The sequence below is a fragment of the Motacilla alba genome, chromosome 2 (assembly GCF_015832195.1).
Source record: "Motacilla alba alba isolate MOTALB_02 chromosome 2, Motacilla_alba_V1.0_pri, whole genome shotgun sequence".
Lineage (NCBI taxonomy): Eukaryota > Metazoa > Chordata > Aves > Passeriformes > Motacillidae > Motacilla > Motacilla alba.
The window spans coordinates 141457585-141474761 of record NC_052017.1 but is presented as its reverse complement, the minus strand read 5'-3'; positions in this window follow the sequence as shown (position 1 = coordinate 141474761).

Genomic DNA, 17177 nt, shown 5'->3' with positions numbered 1-17177 from the left:
AGTGCACCAGGTCCTGGACAGCACATGTATGTCTGGTCACTCCACTGGGCAAGAGCTACAGCTTGCATAAAGCTTTTGGGTGGCACAGAGGATGCCAGAGTCCAGAACCGGCTATCTGACAAGATAAGCTCTCTTTGGGAGTCTTGTAGCTGGTACTTGACTCCTCATTTGGAAACTACTGACAGCTTTTGACCTTAGGAGACCTTCTCTTCACAAATTATGAAAAACGACAACCTTGAGTCTGTGCAAAACTACTTCCATGACACAAGAAGAAAAAGAAATGCCTTGAAACACCTTTCAAAGTGCAGTACCTGTTATCCCTGACTCAGTGGAAAGGTAGCTGGTAAAATCCTGTGGAACTGAGCTTTGTTTCACAGCTGGTTGGTTGACTCATGGCATGGTTCTCAGAAGAACTGCATTAATAGGAAAGGAGCAAATCAGCTGAGAAACAAACTGTATGGCTCAGAGCTGTACTGTGGTCTCCCCTCCAGAGGCAGTAGGTCAATCTGTCACCTAAGATGCAATCTCTGAGCTACTCACAGGGTTCCGGCAAAAGTAAGGAAATCCTACTTGTTCCTGATATCAATGAGGAACTGACATCTTGGCAGAGAAACACACTGTGAAATTTTCACAGCTGTCTGCTAGGCCAATTTGTTCAGCTGGTAAATGCCTTTAAATATATTCTTCCCCATGTAGGAAATGGGGTCACAAGTTTTTCCTTCCTCACAGCCTTTCAGTCTGTGACTGAAGACAGGGCTGAGCCCAAGGCAGCAGGGTCACAGGGGAGGTGAAAGGAAAATACAGGAGGAAAGCTGAAGACGCCTGGTCAGAAAACAACAGTCTTACAATTTCTGGGTACTATCATTAATATGTGTGATTGGCAAACAGATTCAAGAGGCCTCAGGTTTTTTCCTCAGCTTTATTATTTTGATTTTTTTTTTAAAACTTTGATCATCTCCAGCAATGGAGTGCTCAGCTCTCAGTGCTCAGGTTACAGGAGCTATAGTGTGTTTGTGGAGCAAGGTAAAGGTACAATTAAGTCCTTGTTGTCAATGAGTAATTTCTAATGTCCATGTGACACACACTTTCCTACGTGGAACTCCCTGTCTTAGCTCTGCAGCATGTGCTAAGGGCAGCTGTAGTGCTGCCCTTGAGCACAGGACATGCACTCAAGCAAATCCTGAATGCTCACTGCACTGAGCACGTGTGCACAAGGGATGAATGAAGTCATGGCTTGGTCCCAGCTGTACTCTAAGTTAGGTTATTCAGGGCTCTGGTCTCCAGCATACAGATGCCAATTCCAAGGACTTAACTGTCAGATACTGAAAACCCAGCTCACAATGTATCACATCATGCCAAAAAATCAGAGCACTCTAAGCCTTCCTGTTGGTGCATAGTTGGCTTTCTGCTTGCTCACATTACACAACACAGCACTGAAACAAAGACAGTGCAAACACAAATGAATGTGTTGAAAAACCTGGCAGCAACACGAGTATAGGTCAAAGTTATCTACCTCCTGCCTAACCCAGAAATCAGGAATGGAGTGTGGGAAAGAGCAAAACCTTGGGTTTTTTTCTTCAAAAGATTTAAGTTCTTTTGCTGGAACGTATCCAGCAAAGGAGTTTTTGGCATTCAAAGTCTATTTTACAGGTGTGGGCATTTTGTGAACCTGTGGAGAAGAGGGAACTGGCATTCTCAGTGAGTGTGGCTATGGAACAAGACTTCCATTTTACAAAATGAATGCAAAACACAGAGGATTTGGGGGAGTTATTTCCCTACATACACACAAAATTATTGGTTTCTGTTAGGGCCATTCAAGAGTTTACAACTGAGCAAGCACAGGTTCAGACTGCTTTGCTTTCCTTATGTTGGCTGCTTGCAAAGTGGCAAATTCAGTCTAAATTAACATGGCTTTCCAAAATTTATGCAAAAGGAATGGGCTCTGTTTGTGTGCAAGCCATCCTGTTGGGGGCTTCATAGGATGGGGTTTGTGTTCAGGTGTTTGTCAGAGTTTAAAATCCCCTGCCTCCTGGCTGAAGATAGAGGATATTAAGGTGTTATTTATACAGTCCATAATATTGTTGCTGTTATTCCATCACAAAAATTCAATGCCACCTCTCATTTTTTCAAATCAGTTTTATGTTATGGTGAGGTTGTTCATAAAACCAAATTTTGGGAACTGGGAACACTTCATTTTACAGATCAATGTATGTGCCTTTTGTTCACCAGCAGAGGAGATGGGCAGCCCCCAAGGACAGCTCAGAGATTGCCCTGCAGCTCTCTCCCTCTGCCAGGGTGAAGCTTACTGCTTCTGTTGACTAGAGGGCACCTAGGGAAAATCCAGTCCTTGGAGCACACACAGTACCACCTCTTGCTTCCACTCTTGCTGGGGCTGCAATCTGTTTCTTCTAATTGATCTGTTTGCAATCCCATTGAGGCTACAGTAGCTACATAAGAATTAATTTTAGTATTGCATAGAATATACTACACACATTTTGGGAGGTGGGGAGAAGAAGGCACAAGTGTATCACCCTTCCTTTTACTGGACATATGTTCTTTTCCACCCTCATTACTTTTCCTGGAAGAGACACAGAGCAAACATCTGTGTCTTTCAACAAGGCAGTGCTCCATAAGGCTGAAGCTGTTTTCAACCATGCTCAGTAGAACTTGTCCACATTTAAATGTAATAGCAACCTTTCCATTCAGATCTTTTCCTCATGAGGACTAAACCCATAAGAATAATAATCCCAAATACATATACATAATTTTTTTCTTATGTTTTCCTCCTAAGATATGAATGTGCCTCTATAAGGCTACACTGCTTCCTCTCAAGGTACAGAGTGTGAAATTAAGGTGAGTGGGAGAATTTAGATCTCTATACATTGGTCAAAAGAATTTGCTTGGTAGCACTAAGTGTGTGCTACAGCCTCGACCAAATTCCAGGCATTCTACCATTGACTTCACCAGGAAATATGACCCTTCCTCTAACACGTGGTTATCTTGCTTCATAGAGAACATCTGAAAAAGCAGAACAACAAAAATGTAATTCTGTCCACTAAACATCACCAGCCCTCAGGAATCAAGGGAAATTATCTATAGAGAAGAATGATAGTCTTGTGGTTGAGACACAAGTCTCTGACTCAGGAAATGGGTAGAATATCCTACCACAAGCTTCTAATGTGAACTGATGCTGCATAAACTCTGCTGCTTCTGTTTCCCTGTATCAGTAACATGGGATTAGTATTAGCACTCCCCATATTATTTTCCCTTTAGTTCTCCCTAGAAATTCTTTGATGCCAAGTCTTCTAAGATTTAGACTCCTGGGGTATCAGTAACAGGCTGAAGCAGGAATTAGAATCCTTGATTAACTTTTCATAGGATTTCCTCCTTGTTATTAAACAAAACGCATTTTTCATTTTTCATTTTCACTTTTTTATGCTCAATGTTTGTGGTATAAGTACAACCAAGGCAAGGAAGCTTTCCCATATCATGCAGTGATTTAAATAAAAGTCAGTTCTGCAGTTCTTCAGCTGGCTGCATCCAGTTAATTTTTAATACAAGTTTTCATATTCATTTTTGAAGGGACTGTAAGTACCTGACTTGTGAGTACTATGAAAAATGTCCCTTTCTCAGTTATCTGTAAAGGCTTGAATGGCTCTTGAGCCTTACAGCTCCTCCTCTGGGTGAAAACATTTTTGGTAAAGAATGGAATTAGGGATCCCCTGCTTTGCAAAGCTGGAAAGCTGAAGCCTGAGAACTGGCATGAAACTGGCATGAACTGATAGGGAAACAATGCAAATATTTCTGGAAATGCTTTCTCAAAGAATTTTACCTTCAATGAATCAGTACTTTTGCCAATAACAAGGTTAGCCTTGCAAGCTAATTTTGAGGTGTTCCCAAGGTTTTGGCATGTCTCCATTCCCAGCCTTTCTTCAATGTCTCAGACCTTTTATGGCTGACCCATTATTCATATTTGACTTTTTTTTTTTTTGTTTGATTGAATAAGCAAACTTTTTCTACCTGATTTGGAAGCCCCAATGGTCAGGCTCTCTGCATTCTCATAGACTCAATAGCTGTAAAGAAGATTCAGTAACTCCATCCTCTATCCACTAACACTGCAAAAGCTTCTTTGACCACAAATATGAAGGATAAGGTTGGAGAGATTCCTCTGTAATGCCCCTGACCACTGTGAGCAAAAGGAAATTCTTTTGTTACAAGAGTCAGTCCTGAGTATTTATCTTGCTATGTACTTTAAGGAATGAAGTGCATTGAGCTTTCCGCTGTCATTCCCAATGTGTGTGAAAGGTCAGCTTTGTACCCCTTCCTGCTCTCTTTCTTGTTACACATTAAACCCTCATGTCTTTTATGCTGTGAGTCACTCATGCCTTCAGTATGAGAGAACGGGATAGTTTTGAGGCAAAGAAACCGTTCATTTCACTCATCATTTACTCTTCACTGTTTTACAAGCGCTGGAACATGATGACTCAAAGTTAAATCAATTTCAGAATGTCTGCCTTCAATATCTTTGGAAATTTGAGAGTAGTGTGCTTTAGAGTCCAGTGATCTCTCCTTTCTCCACACCCAATGCATGTTTCCTGACTCAAATGTGATCTGACTTATCATATTTCTTGTTCACTTTCATTTTAAGAATCAACAATTTTCTCGCTCTATATCTCTTCCCTCTGTGTAATCCTTAGCTCTCTTGGAGTAAGCATATTTGATTTACCTGAGCCTTATGAAAAGTCTTTTTGAGGTCAATGGAAATATGCTCACACTATTAAGCAGACTGTGTGAACCAGGCACTAGAATTGACTGGAAACCTTCCAAGGAAGTGGTGGAGGATTTGGCATTTTTTCTTGTTTTTTCTTTTTTTTTTTTTTCTTTTCAGTGAAGAATGTGATGATTCATTGTGGCTGAAATTTGTCTATGACTTTCATTGGGAAACAGCATGTGCCCCTAGCCCAATCAAACTTCCTGCTCAACCCACTTCAAAACAGAATGTAACCCCAACTTTTTTCTGTCTTGGATGTGTACTCAAACCATGAGACCCTTCTGCATCTTCCTCAGGATTCTTTTCAGTTTTCCAACTTTCAAAAATTAACATTTATTACTCTAGAGATATTATTAAGTTGTTAGAGCTCTAATCTGTAATGGATGAGAGTGAAAGTTCCTGCTCTGAACCAGGTAAAGTAAGACCATGAACCTAGAATTTTCACATCACAGGGAGAGGTTCTCACACTGAAATGCTGTGGAATAATTTATTTGTTACCTATGCATGAAAATATTGTCAGTCCCCTGTGTCTCACTGCAGAGCAGGAAAACTTATAAAAGCCCACCTCTTTGCATGGGTTCCAATCTTTCTCTGTTGTTCTGGTCCCTGTCTGGTGCCATCCATTCTGCTAATGAAGTTACCGTCTACACAAGCACTGGGGGGAAATAAGTAAATAAAATTTTAAAACTAACTTCCCGTTCACTGTCAGCAGAACAAAACTTCCACCCAAAACTTTCTGGTGGAAGCATGCCAGCAGTGACTGCCAATACATAACTTATGAAATATTAGAGAAAATGTTGAATTACATTAGCTTCAACTGTATCTATAGCTGTATCTATGTAACAGATCCATCTTTGCAGTTCCAAGAACATCCCTCATCCAAGGATTCAAGCAAGCTTTAGAACACAAAGGCCACAGCAGAGTGACATGCATCCCTGTTCATGTCTGGTACTGAAATTTGTATGTGTACTAGAAAGAATTTCTGTGCTTGATGGGACCTATTTACGCAACTTTCCAAATGTCTCAAATAACATTAAATATTAAAAGGCATTAAACTTTTTCTTGAAAAAATATCTGTTCACCTGTCCTTCACCACCATAAAACAAAAAGTTAGAAATCTCTCATGATATTCTACTTGATCCTTTACAAAGGTCACTTATATAGATGGTAACCAGTGCTTAATTTTTCCTTTTGCTCAGGAAAGTGTGCTAAAGGATTTAATTTTAGTATTTCACACTTTAATGACATTATAGTTCTTCTGAAAGAAGCATAATAGATATAAGTATATTGGAATATCACCTAGAGTTTCACAGCTGATTTTCTAGTACACAACCCTATATATTAACTTTTATTTCTATCCACAACCCCATATATTAACTGGGTCTGGCCTTTCCTGACTGGTTTTTGGTCCATCTTCAACCTCATCAAATTTTCAACTTCCAATGTCTTTTGCTTTGTTTAATAAGGGGGACTAGAGGAAAACTTGATGGATTTTTTGTGGGTTTTTTTACCCCCAGATTTCAGTGTTTAGTTGAGCTTTCTCACTTTAGTTTGGTTATTTTCCAGTCTTCAGTTTTTTCTCACTGAGAAACACTTTGGGCATGTGCTATCATAATTACAAATTGCTCTCTACAGGTAGACAGTGGTTACCAGAGACTAATGCCTCTATCACCAGTAAAATTGGGGTTTAGTCTGTGCAGCAGACCACCACAATTCCCATGTCCCCCAGCTGAACTTTGGGTTAGAACTGGGAGAATAGAGTTTAGTTTCAGGACAAGGGTTATTTCTTACCTAGAAAGGGATATGTCTCAGTACTGACATCTACTGCACACTGACAAATTTGTTGAAATTTAGGTGAAAATACCACCTTCCCAGCAGAGTGCACAGCATGGGGTGTAACTGGGTCACAGCAAGACTCAAGGGTAGGGTCTAGAGAGGCACCATCCCACAATTCCATTAGCAAACATGTCCTACAAACAAATGATGGAGAGAGGAGAGTGGGAAAAGGAAGTAATGGTGTAACCTCCTACTTCTTGAGCGATGCTTATCACTGAGCATCAGGTGGGTGGAGGCCTATAATTGAAGTGTTGGTCGTTGTTGTTGTGTAGAGCAATCTGCCAAAGAGCAACCTGGATTAATAAATCCCATTACATGTGCTGTAGAAAAACACAGAAAAAAATATTTTCCATCTCCAGCCCAAATTTGTTTAGGGCAGTTGTGTAATTCACCTTTCTTTGGCATGAAACCAGCCTAGAAGCAATTAATGGGTCAGAGCACCTTGGTAAATTCACGCTGAAGGGGGAAAATTGGTCATAGCAATAAACTTTAAATAATACCCTCCAACAAGGACGTCATTCTGCCTACTTATCTCCTCACCCCAAACCACATCACATGCATTCACATGAGTGTCAGAAGTGAAAGTAGCTATAAACAGCACAATTTCTCCAGGCTGGTTCACCTGAGGTGTTTAAGCCTCATGTTAGTGGGCTCTGGTAAAATTCAGCAGTATCTGAAAAATAATCGTATGATAAATCTGGTGCAAGAGAGAGAAGAATTAGGCCACTGGTGGTCTGAACACTCAAATTATGTTAAAGCTTATACTCACATCTTAATGACAGGAAACAGAGTGTGTAGGTACTTCTGTGGTTCAGGAAGTACAAAGCTCAGAAAAAGCAGTAGAAAATATATACAGGAAGGTGAACTGAGTGGGTTCAAAGCCTGTTGGTAGAAAACAGAACTTCTTTTATTTTTTACCACTGTCTTTGCTAAATGAGGAGTGGGGAGGGGAAGGGAGCATGGGACATAGTGGGGGAGGGACATCAACCTGGTTATCTCTCTTGTTTTTCATATTTTAAACCAAGGGGATCTCCTTGTAACGCTGGCTGATTTTCCAGTGCTGAAGACGTCAGTCCCTACCAAGACTCATCAGTGTGACTGATGCTGTAACTGTTGCTGTGACTATCTGGGGACACTGGGAAATTCTGTCTATTTACTGGAAATAAATATTTAATGGAAGAAACAGAAGAAACCAAACTGTGGGCTTTCAATATTGCACCCACAAATTCTTAAAAGCATACCGCTACTTAAGAAAATGAACTGGTTTTCCTCAAGAAGTAAACACCTACTTTATAAGAGAAGTGACATGGTATTATGGTCAAAGAGATATTGATTCATTAACTCCTTATTTTCAGGTGTTTTTATCATGCCACCAGAAATATTCTTTGCAGTGATAGTGCTTAGGCATGCTGTCAGCCTCAAGGTGAATTTTGCTCCTCCAAGTGATTTTGTGATATGTTGTTGGATATTTCCATCTGCCTAAAAGGACAAGAGATTGCAAGGAGGCAGAACTGCTTTCAAAAAAACCCAGGATCATATACTTTGAAAGAAGTACTTTTTTAACAAAAATATGATTTTCAATTTTTTTTTTTTTTTAGTGGAGGAAAAATATGAATGTTGTATAGCTGAGTAAAAATTTCAGTTATTCAAATGTTTTAAGTAGGGTGTGATTTTTTTGGGGTTAAGTCTAACTTTCAGGTATTGGTCTGTACAATATATGCTAATACACTACTTACAACAATGTGTCCTAATCTTGCCATGAACGCGCAACCACTGGTGTGATAAAATAATATAGATTTTCTTTAGAGTCCTACCGTAGAATTTAAGGGAGAAGTTTATCTCTGCTATGGAGCTTAATGAGAAAACTCATAAAATGTGAAGATGTGTTATAATTCTCTATTACAGTCCCTTAGATTTTATGTAATTTTTACCCGGGACTGTTTTATTTCTTATTTTAACTATTTATTTAACTATAGTTAAAATCTATTGTACTTCTCTGGGAGTGGATCATTTGACATTTTGGCATTAACATCAAAAGATTTGCAGGGAAATTCACCAATGCGAATTTACCAGTTTCAGCAAATTTCAACCAACCAAACAGTGAGTTTCAAAGATACCACTGGGTTAACTGGACCCAGTATTTTACCCGAGTTGTGATACGAGAATGCCTTATTTCTTTGAATATGAAACTCTAAAGAAGCCATATAAATGTGACCCTATGCAAATCAAAAGAATGTTTTCATTACATTCTGTGAACTGAAACTGCCGAGTTTCACATCTCTTTAGATTTTAAGCTACTAAACCAGGGGATTTTCCTGTGCAGGTAATTAAGAAAACTTGATATTTCAGCTTCTGAATTACTTTTTTACATTGTCAATTCTGTAAGTCTGTCACATATCAAGTCTCAAACTCATGTTTATTTGGCACTGATGTTAGGACAAAAAGCTGGGAGAAATTTATAGAATGGAAAAGTCACAAAAATCTTAGGGGAAAATGGTCCTTTTCTCTCTCAGATCAGACATGAACAGTTTTAATAGCAGCCTTACACACTGGAAACTCTTCTTTAGTGTTAAGTCTTCTGCAGTGTTTTGTCTTCAATGAGTGTTTGGAATAAATTTGACTGAAAATGTTCCAGTGTCTTTTAATGGCACAGTGAGGAATGTTCATATCACTGATTTTTTGGAACTTAATTGTGTTATTTGGCTACTCTCCTTTCCTTATATTTGAGGAGTACAGGGTATAAGTAAATCTGTCAGGATTGCCCAGGTTGTGGCAATGGCAGTTCTCCCAAGGCATCACTGCCTACCTTGAACTCATGTCCTTCTTTCCCCTCAAATTGGATTTTTTCCTGGAATTCTTAGCCACTAGACATGACCATTAAATGGTAGTTAAAAACAAGTCAAATTCCTGTCTAAAACCTGAGTAATTTTCATAAAAGTTCAGAAATTCTCTGATAATTTAAGTACATCAATATTTTTGTCCAAATCAAGAAGACAGGAAATGGAATGAATTATGGTGCAATATCACTTCAGCCCACTTAGACATTTACATAACCATAAAAGCTTTCTTGGAAGGGATTCTGGAAATCACCCGTCCAAACTTCTGCTTGAAGCAGGAGTGTCACCAGCACCAGAACAGGTCAGTGATGGCTTTGTATCTAAGGCCAGAAAGACTCTATTGACAGAGTATCATTTGATCTGAGATGATCAATAGGAAATGCAGCTTGTGCACATTGTACTTCAGTTTTGTTTCTTTGGTAGGCTTTGTCTTCCACAATTGAAGGGTCCTAGAAAGTGAAAAGATTCAATTAATCAAGAATGATCATCCTAAATGGGACAATGGCAACTCAGACTCAAAAAATTGATCTTAAGCTGAGCAGCAAGAAGAAAAATAGTGCCCTGTCCAAATATTGCAGTTTTCTTGACAAACAGATGTCCCTTGCAGATTTTTTTTAAAAATTATGTTTTCTAATGAAACTATCTCCCATGCACTGAATTCTGCACTGCACTGACTAAAAGGCCAGCATTACTGCTGAACAATGCTGTTCAAAATTAAAATGGTGAGGTACATCAATCTTAACGCAGATTAACTAAAAAAGTCTGGGCAAGGAAACATTAAAAAATAAATCAGATGAACAACTAACATACTGAAAGTCAGCAAACAGTCAAGGACAAAAGACTACTACTTAGGCACATTTAACTGATCATGATGACCATCTGCTATTTTTATATACAGTAAAATGTGGGAAACTTCCTTGGATGTACATGAATGTCGGCAGGACCTTTTTGAGCCAGATAGCTCAACTTTACCTCCCTTTACACTTCTGCTTGCTAGAGGGACTGCGGTGTCCCACAATTTCCTATGCAGAGTTGTTTCAGATCCTTGTCATGTAATGTGAGAAGTGAAAACCCCATCACCTGACCCGAATACCTTGTGTGAGTCCTTCAGGTTGAGTACATGATGACACTTGATTGCGGAATGTGTGTGCAGAACAACCCTCCCCTTGTCCTTCGCTTCACTTCCCCAATCCCCCTTTCATGATATATTAGTCATTGAATCATGAGTGAGAGATATTTCCAATTTGTGGCGGTTCAGTCATCTAGCACCGAGGGAAATGTGAAAATAATTCCAGTTTGCAGCACCTGTGGCTTCAAAACCACATTGCAAGTTGTTGAATATTATTCTCTCCCTCTCTCTCTCTATGTCTCTTTTTGGACAAGGTTACAAACTAATGAGTGCAAGACTGCCAGCAAAAGTGCTGACACAATCTTCACATTTCATGGGCTAATGAGGTAGAAAATAATTGTTTGATGACATAAATTAATTAGTAGTCACCAAATTTTGAAAACAGACACTGTATATTCCTGTGATTTAATCAGGCCAGGGTGACCTCTGAGCATTTATTTTTTGAAATTAAAGGGTGAAAAACATGGGAAAGCTAAACCACTGGCAGAACTTTGAAGCATTTTTTCCATTAGTGTAATTGGCTGAGTTTATCAGGGCAGGCTGAGAAGGAGCTGACAGACAGAGCTACCTCTGCATGCAGCCAGCTCTTCATCATGCAGGGCCCACTGTGTTGCACCAGAAGCTGCAGCTTCTCAGTGTGGCAGAGAGTGAGATGCATGTCACCTTCTGTGTCACCCCAGCAGTGTCACTGTGCAGCTGAGTCTGCAAACACATCTGTGATGTTTGGATAGAGACAGCTCAGACTGCAGCTCTGACTCTGCTGGTGGAAGAAGCGAGTAGAGGGAAGGACAGCACAAGGACCTGCAGGAAGCCTAGACTCCCAGATATTTATGTTCCTATTCTCAGGTCACTTATGATCTATCTACTATAGTTATTTGCCATCTGGGATAGGAAATGGAATACTGCTTGCCCTAGAGGGATGTAACAGAGATAAAATTCATAATAACAAGTCCATGTAATTGCTTAGGTATCTAGAAACAGCTTTGGAATTGAGAATGTCATACAGAAATCTTTACCTTGATCAAAATTCACAGTCAGCTTCCACCCTTTCAGTTTTCCCTAATGACCTATTTTACTTCATGTACAATGCATTCCTGCCAGCCCAAGTCAGATACAACTCACTGTTAACAGAGGATGGTTCAGCCTTGTGCAATTTATAGTTTTCTGTAGAAAGCTGAGTTTGAATCCTGTACCTGCCACCTGGTTGTTTTCTTGTATTTGGGGATGAATGCACTACTCACATGTAAAGCTAGCTAAAATATCTGTGCATGACAGCCATAACTTTCCTCAGCTACAGACACTCATGGGATATTGGTGTGGGAAAAAGGTACAGCAGGACCTGTGGGCTGGAGTGTATGCTGAGCTCCTGAAAAACCTCCAGATGGAAGCCTCTTGTAGGGAAAAGGTTGGAATATAATTTCTTTGCGTGCGGGTGTAACCCTTCTATCATGGCTCCAGGATGGACCCAGATCTCCTGTGAGAATGAAGAAGAAAGAGCTATGTTTGAAGTGCCAGATTTAATGTCTGGTGGAGACTGAGTTCACCTGGTAGAGTTTTTTTTTGTGCAATACTCTTCTAGTATTAAAAGATGTGTTGAAAACATACAGATGCTTACAGCTTTGATGTATTTGTCTGCACCATCAAGCTTCAGCATATCTTAAATGCTCCAGAACACAAGAGGGATAAAAATACTGACAGATGTAAGATCTTGGAATATTTATTTGTCTATTTGTTTGTTATTTGTTACCATACTGAAGCTGGTATTTGGTGGAGCAGAAGCTGTAAACCTGGCCAAAACATTCAAAAAATGTTTGAAGATGAGCTTACCTCAACCATTTTCCTGAACAAGCTTCTTGGAGTTTTTTAAACCCATTGGTGTTGCTGTTGCTTTCTTGATGAAAAAATTTCTTTCATCACAGCATGTACGAGGAGTGTGTTCTGCAGGGAACAAATCTGATCTTTGTGTGTCATCCAGCATTCCCTCAGCTGCTCCTTAAAGCCCTTCTCTCACCATAGCGGGACTGTTCACTGCATGTGAGCCCTGTTGAATCTGGACACTGAGCTGTGTATTGTCCAACCCAGTGGAGGAATGGGGACTCTCACAGGTGTGTCAGTGCAGGCATGTTTAATATTTCAGATAATTTCTAATTAAAAATTGATGTCTGTGGGCATTGCTAGGATCTTGGAAGAAAATCTTCCCTGCCTTCACGCTGATTTGCATAACAATGCTCACAACAGCCTGAGGGTGTAATTTTGCTTTTCAGACTTTGCATTCCCCATTCCCTCCACAATTACATGGAAACCCATTTTCCTCTTTGTTCTTTTGTGGTCTTACCACCTAGTGCAATGAGTAAAACTCCTTGCTGGCTGGAGAGCTCTGAAGCCTGAAATCAATAGTTCTGAGCATCACCAGTGGCAGCTCTGATGTTGAGGGGGATACACTGGGTTCTGTCACTCAAGAAAAGGGAAGAAAGATAAAGGAGCTGCTAGTAGCAACTGATGGAAGCCCATGGGCATGTTGCAGGGAGGAAGGGTGTTGTTCTGCACGTTCATTTATACCCTGGAGCATGAAATGCCATTTCCAAGAGCAGTTCTGTGAAGCCATGTGTGTCTCTCCTTTCACTTGGGAGGGACTTATGTCCTTCTGACCTTGACAAGGCACAGGAAATCCCTGGAGCCAAGGATCTGACTGACACGCCTTCCTCTTCTCCCTCCCTTGTTTTGGAGTGTAGACAAATGGCCAAGATTGTGCAGTTTGATCTGTCCCCTTCTGCTTAGTCCTTGCTGGTTTATGCTCACATCTCCCAGCACCTTGCACTTTGAATCTGGAGATCTGAGTTACAGGCTGAGGGAATTGGTGTTGTTCAGTCTGCAGAAGAGAAGGCTTTGAGGAGACCTTACAGAACCTTCCAGTACCTAAAGGGGGTTTACAAGAATGCTTGAGGGATATTTCACAAGAGCGTGCAGTGGTAGGACAAGGGAGAATGGCTTTAAGCTGAAAGGGGGTAGAGTTAGATAGATTTGAGGAAGAAATCCTTTACTGTATGGGTGAGGAGGCAGTGGAACAGGCTCCCAGAGAACCTGTTGATATCCCATCCCTGAAGCTGTTCAAGACCAGACTCTGAGCAGGCTGGTCTAGAGGAAGGTTCCCTGCCCAAGGTAGGGGAGGTTTTGAGTGAGATGATCTATACATTCTCTTCCAATCCAAACCAATCTATGATTCTACGACATGACTCCTTTTAGCATTACTTCATTAATTCCCTTATGGCCTTCACTTCCCTAGGGAACCAAAAAGGACTGAGTGATCCTACTGGGAACACATTTACCAGCTCAGCCCTGCAAACAGTGACTGTATATATGTCAAACCACACGTTCAGTGTTTTCCTGGGTAGGTAGACAGAGTTGAAAGCAGGAGAATAAGTTTGGTGTCATGCACCATAACCAGCTGGTGTAGATGCAGGCATGTCTCCACTGTTGTCCACACAGCTGAAAGAAAGGCAGAAAAGCATGGGCTGCCTGGTGAGTGCTCTGTTTGTAAATGCACATCCAACAGTGCCAGTATGCTGTTAACATGCACTGATATCCCTTCCTACTCAGTTTTGCTGCTGCTTGGCTTTCTGTCTTATATTACTATCACCAAAAGAGAATAGAAGATTTTCAAGAGTAATTAAAGATTTCATGTACCTCCCTCTCTATTAGGTCTGATGTAAGTTCTCATCTGATGACCTGTTATTCCTCTAATATAAATACATATTTTATTTCTGGAGGAATTCTCTCTAAGAATCAAAATGATGTTTTGGTTACCGCTTTCAGAAATGATGATGTGTTGGGAAACCACAATAGGCTCTTGGCAAGCTTTATTTTTCTAGCTTGATCCTAAACACTTAGGTGGCTTACTACTCTACAGCAAAGAACAGAAAAATCTCACAATTTACATTTGAGGTCCACTGAGCTGCTGCACTCCATCACTGCAGCAGCTGTGTCTTCAACAACGGGACCTGGGGACACCTCTAGTGTGACACCCACCCACCAGACACTGCTGAGGACACAGCCATCCAGCTTCATCTCAGAGGTTTGTGGTGGTATTCTCTGAACCAGCTGAGGGCTGTGATATTAAAAAGATTTTGAAATGGCAGCTTCTCACCTCTTCTTCTCCCCAGCACATTACCCTAGGTGACGAGTGCATTCCTTGTTGTGTGACTCAGTACTGGAAGCTTTGTACTTGAAGGCTGGTGGATCTGCTCCTGCAACCCTAAAAACTGATCTCAGTTAAATAACACCTCTAGTTTTAACCTCTGATGGAAGCTGAGGAGGCGTGTAGCCCCACTACTACTGCTGGCAGAGTTCTAGAGCTCCTGTGTGACTTAACACAGCTCATGCACTCCCCCTCTGTCTTGGTTTCCTCATCCACTGAACAGAAACACTTTTACATCTCTGAGAAGCATCAAGAGTAAAAGCATGCAAAATCCTGAAGTCTTCATCCTATGAGAGGTTGTAGTGGGATGGTGTTGTGGATAAATTTTTCTTTGAAAATACTGGCTCAAGCCCTTCTCCTCTAATTTGTATTGCTGTATGAAAGGTGCCAATTTCTCTACCTTTTCCACAGTTTTCATCAGCCAGTTTCAGAAAAAAGTACCTTTTCTGGGGCAGCTCTGTTGCTCTCACCCTTGCTTGTTCATGGTATTGATGTTTTAGGGTCTCACGTGTGCATCTCACATTTACTTTTCCCAGAGAAGAGGGGAAACCCCTTTCACTCTTTAGAAGTGTATATACAAACTCCATTGAGATGATCTAGAATTTACTCTCCTCCATCTGTGCAAGACCCAGAGGTGAATTTAAAAGCATATCAACTTTATTAACCATCTGGCTGATGAAGATTTCATTCACCAAAACATTTTATTCTTCTCCATTTCTGCCTGAGAACATGAAACTGATTCTCTCTCTGGGCAGAAAGGAAGGTTTTTTATTTGAAGACCTGTTTTTTCCCTTCAGCAAAAATTATTTTCCTTTGGAAAGTGAATATTTCTTTTCTATCTCAGTAAAAGCCTCTTCAGTTTTTCAATAACCTTCATGAAGCTCATTTTTCCAGTCATCCATTTAACCATGTGTTTATTTTTCTCATGATACCCCATTGTCTTTTCATAACTGCTGTCTTGGCATGCAAGGTCTAACATAAAGCTTTTTATTGATCTGCTTCCCTCAGTGCATCAGGTGACATCTTAGGCTAACCAGATTTCTCCTATTTTGCATTTCATCTGTGTCAGCAAAAAAACCCAAACAACCTTCCTACCAGCACACACAATTGTACTCCCAGCTTTGTTCTTTGATAATGCACATTTTCCATCTCATGTGTAATTTATTGCATCTTGTTTTGGAAAAACTGTCACTGAGCCATAGAAATTAAGGAGACAGGGAGAAGGTCTTTTGATTAATGGAGTAGACTGAGGATACAGGAGATTTGGGTTCTGTCCTTTGCCTATATTTTCTAGTGTGACCTTTGGCAGGTCACTGTGTGGGACAGAGAACATGCAATTTGTGATGTTTGTATGGTGCTTATTTCAATAGACCTGTGGCCTCAGCTATGTCCCATTACGGTAAAATAACCAACAAAACAGTCCAGGGATGCAGCTAATTAAAGGCCTGGGTAAAAGTACTGCCACAAGAAAATATGCAACTGTATTTTTTTAGGCAGGGATTAAATGCTACTAAGTGTTAATCTGAAGCCTCACTTCCTTCAAGGACAGTGCTGTTTCACTCAGCAGAGAGGAAAGGGAAGTTTTACATTTATCACTCAGAAGATCAGCCCCCTGGATCCTGTAAGTGGGAGCAGACTGGTGTGTTTGTGCAGTGCTGCTTTCTGTAGGATGCAATCAGTTCCACTCCATTGTAAGACAAATGGTTTATGGTGTTAACTGGCATTAACTGGAGGTGGGGCTGTCCTAAAACAAAGAGATCTCTTTCACAAAATAGAGAGGGCAAAATTAGAAAAAAAAAAAAAAAAAAAAAAAGGAACAAGGTTTCTAAAGCTGTTTTTTTTTTTTTCTTGCCCTGAAGGTAGGAAAAAAATCCACCTTTTTTTTTCACCCTCAAATGTTCATAAGGCCAAGAACCAAGGCTAGACATAAATATTCACTGGGCATTTAGCTACGACAGCAGAGGCAGAGTGGTGTCAGCTTAGTTTGATTTGAAAAAGGGATATGAACTATGTCTTCTCTAGCTGAAGTGAGTGCCCTAAGCACTGGCCTGTCATTTAACATCAGTCTCTTCTTCTCCCTTTTTCACTTTTCCTCCCCGACCTGAACTTAACTTACAAAACAGTTTGGCTTAACCCTAGACACTTCTGAGACCAAGTCTATCTGGCTGCATTCCTCCAGGATGAGGAAGGCCTCTGCTCCTGGCACAAGGATGTCCATGTTTTGTCTCACTCTTTATTAAACTCTGGTCAGCCTCTGTGTCAAATAGTGACAACTATGAACACTTCTTGCTGTAACTATAGTGTCAATGCAGATTACATGAGCATAGAAAAATTCTTTGGCTAATTAGAGATTGAGACATTTCACTATTTAGTTGGGGATGGTCGTGGTGAAGTTCATGTATGTTTTTA